Below are 6,509 nucleotides of genomic sequence, written 5' to 3'. Positions count from 1 at the left end.
TCCTATCAGCTCAATGGGTTGAGCTAAAGCCAGCCCGACCTTGGCCCATTGACACCTCTATCTCTTCTTAATACTTAAAACACCAGATTAATTAAGTTAAAAGTTGTTGATTTGATTTGCTTTTTTACAATCTTTAGGATTCAATTTCCTCAAAGATTAAACAATTAAAAAAATAAAATCTAGTGATAACAAGAAAGTTCATATCCACATCACTTGCCACAACCTAAACCTAAAATCTATCAAGATTTCAGCACTCAAGGATAGTCCGAACACTGATGGAATTCATAGTGGGTTATCAACAGGGATTAAAACTTATGATTTAGTAATGGTTGTGTCTTTCTTAGTCCCGAAAGTGAAAATAGTTTAGTCTTCAATGTCATATGTGTACCAAGACATGATATTAGTGTCGGTAGTGTTAGAAGGACTTTGAATGAGAAAGAAATTACTGGTTTGGTAGTGAGAAATTGCACTTTCACAAGCACCGACAACGGTGTAAGAATCAAGACATGACCCAATTCTTATGAGGGTGTGCTTTCCAATTTCACATTTGAAGACATTGTCATGAATAATGTCCAAAACCCCATTGTTATTGATCAAGAAAATTGCTCGCATAACGTGTGTAACAAGAAGGTACTTGAACAAAATATTAATTGGTTCATTATTGATTCATTAATTAGTAAAGTGACTCGACTGATTTTTAGCTAACATGATGATTATTATCGATTTGTCTAGGTTCCGTCAAAAGTGAGGATCAACAATGTCAAATACAACATTCACGACACTTCCTCCTCCAAGGTTGCAGTTAATCTTCTGTGTAGGATATTGAATTTGTGCAATAATGTGGAGATCGGTGATACCAACTGGGTTTACAATGGCATTGAAGTGGGTTCAATAACGTCTTTTTGTTTAATCGTTAAGGCAATCCTCAAAGGAAAACACTACCTAACTACTTGTGTCTAGGTCTTTTAATCTATAAAACCACAATAATGTAACACATTAAATCCAAAGCCCAACCTTATTTTTGTACTTTTATTATTATTATTATTTTGATTCTAAAAGGTATGGAACTGGATGCAATTTTTTCTTTTTTATTACATACTAAGTGGAACTCTTCAAGAGCATATTTTACCTAAAAATGAGCTCAAGTTAAATCAAACCATTCCATACGTAAATCTGGACTATTCTACAATTTAGAAAATTTCCCAAAGAGTGATTGATGTAACATTTTTTTTAAAATACATACCTTTATACAAAATATAATCTGAAAAGGTATGCACAACTTAATTATTTAATGGATACAACGGAATATGAGCATGCAATAAAAACTTCTAATTCATTTGCATGCAAAAAAGTGCGAATAAAAATTCTTTAATCTCATAAATAGTCATAGTAAAACCCTTAAATATAAATTCATAATCCAATCTCTAAAATCCAAATGATAATAATACCACATTTATAATGTCCATATGTCTTATAACTCTTATGCTAACAATAAAATATGAAAATGTCATAAACTCTAAAATGATGCATTTGCCCTTAGTCTCATGCAACAAATTAAGGTGAACTGATGACTCCTCACATGTCTCACCACTCGTCTCTACCTACAAAATCACAAAAAGTGAACATATAAGTAAAAAATACTTCGTAAGTAGATGATTTTTTGACACCTAGTATAAGACATAACTGAAACTAGCATTCTATTATTAAAGATTGATGTGGTCATAATTTGGCACCCTTGTGCCCTAAACATAAGCATAACTAAAACTACCAATCTATTCCTAGTCATACATGACAAATATAAAATGATTTTAGCCAATTCTTGCTTGGATTTTTGTCAGTCAATCATCCAACAGTCAATATCATATGCCCTAAGCATGATACACACATACAAGAAGCTTTAAAAACCCTAATAATCAACTTAAACTTGTGCAAGAGTCTCATATAATCAACCTTCATTCCTTACTCATGCAACCCAAGAACATAACCAATCTTTGTGCACAAAATCAACAAGCAATCATAAAACATCAAGAATAATCAGAAACCATTATCAATTCATCATGGGAACCAAGGAAAGACCATCCTACTTAGTTTCTATAAACAAGTAGTTTCACCACAAGTCTCCACCAATAGCTCTTTTCATGGACTATTGGAACTCTCACCTACCGCAAATGTTTTCTCACTCTTTGGTTTGCATGAAGGCATAAGAAAAAAAAATAGGGTTTTGTAGCAAAGGATTATATATTTATATATACTCAGCTCCTAAGAATCATTTGTCTCTCAAGATTCAAATTTTATAACGAGGTGAGACTGTACATCCATGATGTACAAGCATACATCTATGCAGGGGATGTATGGGCATGTGTCCTATAAGCATGGTAGTACGTCAAGCCAAAATAAATATCCAATTTTAATTTTGGCCTAATTAAACCTGAATTCAATTCCAAAACTTGGGCAAGGATAACAATGCCTTGGAGCATACTTAAGGGTGTTACAGTTATTATCTCTCTATAAGCTTATGAAAACCTATAAAGACTAACATAACTTCTGCCTTTGATTTTAAAGGAAAAAACCCAAGTGAAACAAAAGTAATCATCTATGAAGTGAACATAAAAGCTATACGCTTCAAGTGAAACTAATAGTGATGGCACTTAAACATCACTACGAACCAATTCAAAAGGAGTTGAGGATTTTATGCTAAGAACAAGAAAAGAAAATTGATGTTGTTTTCCAAACTGACCGTCTTCACAAAAAGGTAATTACTTTGCATTGCAATCAGGCAAATAAAGTCATTTAAACATTGCTAACCATTTGTATATACAATTGTGATTAGATTCGAATTTACCATCACAATAGAGACATATTCTTTTTACCAACATATCTCCAGACTCCAATTCCTTTAGTTGTCGAAACCACAACCAACTCCCATCCTTATCCAACATAGCATTGATTGGTCTCATTCCCGAAATACTCTGATACCATTTTGATAGAAACTCAATGTTTATATTATAAATAAAAATAATTATGGTTGACAATAAGAGATGTCAACTCCTCTCAAAGGCAAATAGAGGTGTCTTTTCCCTCCCAATCAACCAAGTGTTGCCCAAATTATCGAAATAACAATAGAATAATGTTATGTATACCTACTTTTGATATACAATTCATATACATAGATGATGCATCATCATATGATTGGGTATTATTCAAAATCACCTAATTACATGATGAGATATCATTTGTGTACACAAATTATGTACCAAAAATGGGTACACATAGTTTTATTGATAACAATAATTATCTCCTCTCTTTCAATACTTACTCCCCTTTATATATAACTCATTAAATATTATCCTAATAATATCTTTATTAAATATTATCCTAATTTTATCCTAATATTAAATATCTTATCATAATCATATATTTTACCCTAATATTATTTTTCTTATAAGTGCTAGAACCTTGAGACTTGACAATTATAAAAGGATCAGAACAAGGAATAAGACCTGTAAGATGGTCTTCCATATCATACACCCCAACAACGACAAGATTTGTGCTCTCTAGTATTTGTAGTTATCTTTTGCCAGCTTGGGTGTGAACTGGAGAGAGAGAAGGAGTAGTACAAAATGTGTGAATGACGTAACCCTAAACTCATTTCAAACGAAGATATGTTGTTGAAAAAAAACAATGTGTTTTGATCACCGTTGCTCTTCTCTTAACACTGTTAACTCTTGTAGCTCTTTTGCTTGTACCTTAGTTAATTTTCGAAACCTCAGTTGAGTACAACACACAATTGCAGGAAAAAAAAAATCTTCGTTTTTTTTTTTTTTTTAAATTCTAACAGTGGGTGTCACTCTTAATGCAATAACCATTTTGATTAAAAAAGAGATGCCTTGAAACTTCATTGATTTGGTCAGTCTTTACGCATAGGAGTTCAATTTCTAAAATGGAATCGTTTGGTAGTTGCAAACCTTGATATTGTAATAAATTGTGCTTGACGCCATTTTGAATCAATATTACCTTCTGCTTGCTGATTGTGTCGATAATTCGACATATTCTTAAGGCTCGGATAAACCACAATCTTTATGTCACAAAATCTTTTTAAATTATATGTGAAAATTTAATTAATTATTTATTCAAAAAGTTAAGTGCATAAAGAAATTAATTATTTTATCAGTATACACTGAATGGCAAGTCGTATAATTGCCATAGTAGAAAATGACAAGCTAGCTCTATTCATTAATTTAATGACAAACAAGCCTTCTGCCGTTAAAAAATCGAAGTGCTAGCCATTTGGCTATCTAAGATTTATGTACATGTAAATCTTCATAAACTTTAGGTATCACAAATCGCGCTAGTTTGCTTATAGTAAACTACAATACATTGATGTCGTATTCAGTGAATCAAATTCACAAGCAAAATTGTACTAGATAGTCGAAAATGACGTTAATAGAAAAAAAGAGGCTCAACTGTCCTCCATATGTTAATAGAATCAACATTTGTAAATCTTCCTATTTTTTAAAATAGCTTGCTTTTCTTACAGTGTCAGCAACAATCAGCCTTATTTGTATAAGGAAGTTCCTCTAACTTACTAGCGGCCACTGTATTAAGTTACTCGCAGAATCATGGTAAATAAACACAGGCCAATAATTTTATTTAAAGGAAAACTATTGGGGATAGAGTGCTATCGAGAATCTATAAATGCCTCTTAAAATCAATATAGCTGCCATAAACAAAGTGAAGCACACTAATTTATTATTAAAGTTCAGTTCATCAAGCTAGCTATATATAATTACAGGCTCTCGTGGATTTTCATTTTATACTCTCAACAAGTATTTTCTATCTTGATTGTGCTTATATTGTCAAAAAAAAATTTGTGCAATAAATGAAGCGATTTTCAATGTAATGGATTTCGGTGCCATAGCAAATGGGAAGAGTGATGACAGCAAGGTCAGCAAGCTATTTGTCCCACCAGGGAAATACTTGATTAGTTCAGTGGTGTTTGAAGGTCCATGCAAAGGTCCAATTAATTTTGCTGTGAAGGGATTTGGGAAGGCTCCTGCTGACCTTTCAACATTGTTGATAAGAAAATATGGATTGGCTTTCGATACCTCAACAACTTTACCCTCGCTGGAGGTGGAATTTTCCTTGGCCAAGGACAAACTGCATGGAAACAAAATGACTGCCACAAAAACTCCAATGTGTGAGCTTCCAATGTTGAGTACTTACGTCAATTATATGCCTTACATATCCCCTCTTAATACTTAAAACACTAGATTTTTTCAACGACTCAACAATTGAAGAAATAAAATCTATTAATAGCAAGAAAGTTCATATCAACGTTTTTGCCTGCCACAACTCGAACCTAAAATCCATCGATTCTCAGCACCTGGGGATAGTCCCAACACTGATGGAATTCATATTGGGTCATCAACTGGGATTAAGATTTATGATTCACTGATAGGAACTGGTGATGATTGTGTATCACTCAGTCCCGAAAGTGAAAACATTCTTGTCTCCAATGTCGTATGTGGACCAGGACATGGTATTAGTGTTGGTAATGCTGGTAGTGTTGGAAGGACTCCCAATAAGAAATTACTGGTTTGACAGTGAGAAATTGCACCTTCACAGGCACCGACAATGGTGTAAGAATCAAGACATGGCCCGACTCTTATGAGGGTGTACTTTCCAATTTCACATTTGAAGACATTGTCATGAATAATGTCCAAAACCCCATTGTTATTGGTCAGGAATATTACCCATATAATGCTTGTAACAAGAAGGTATATGAACACAATACTAATCGTTCACGGTTGATTTCTCAATTAGTAATGTGACTAAACTAATTTTTCGCTTATCAATTTGTATAGGTTCCCTCAACGGTGAAGATCAGCAGCGTGAAATACAACAACATTCGCGGCACTTCCTCCGCCAAAGTTGCAGTTAATCTTCTGTGTAGCAGATTGAATCCGTGCAAAAATGTGGAGATTGGTGATATCAACTTGGTTTACAATGGCACTGAAGCGGGTCCAACAACGTCTTCTTGTTTAAACGTTGAGCCAATCCTCAAAGGAAAACATATTCCAATTACTTGTGTCTAGGTCTTTTAATCTATAAAACCACAATAATCGTTTGAGGCATTTACTTGATTCATTCTTATGTATGTTCAACTTCATCAAATCATACATTTAATCCAAAGCCCAACCTTATTTTTTTCTACTACTTTTTTTTTTTTCAATTCTAAAATGCATGGGACTTGATGAAGTTTTTTCTTTTTTAATGCATATTGAGTGGAACTATTTTGGAACATATTTTACCTAACAATAAGCTAAGTTAAATCAAACTATTCCACGAGGGAAAATCTAGACTATTCTATACATGCCGTAGTATTAGGTTTTCAATAACTTAACATATCTAAACCTCTACCCTCTTTGTGCCACGACATTGCTCTTCAAATTTCAAGGCATAACTTACTATGTCTTTTCAGTGTCAACACATCACATTTTGAATCCTCT

At 33.2% G+C, this 6,509-nt stretch overlaps 1 pseudogene; it reads left to right on the top strand.

Moving 5' to 3' along the window:
- Positions 1-4,899: 4,899 nt before the first annotated feature.
- On the top strand, positions 4,900-6,095 carry LOC123228753 (annotated as a pseudogene).
- The last annotated feature ends 414 nt before the right edge of the window (positions 6,096-6,509 follow it).

Source organism: Mangifera indica, chromosome 11 (genome assembly GCF_011075055.1).
Source record: "Mangifera indica cultivar Alphonso chromosome 11, CATAS_Mindica_2.1, whole genome shotgun sequence".
Classification (NCBI taxonomy): Eukaryota; Viridiplantae; Streptophyta; class Magnoliopsida; order Sapindales; family Anacardiaceae; genus Mangifera; species Mangifera indica.
This window is presented reverse-complemented; position numbering and strand designations above follow the sequence as displayed.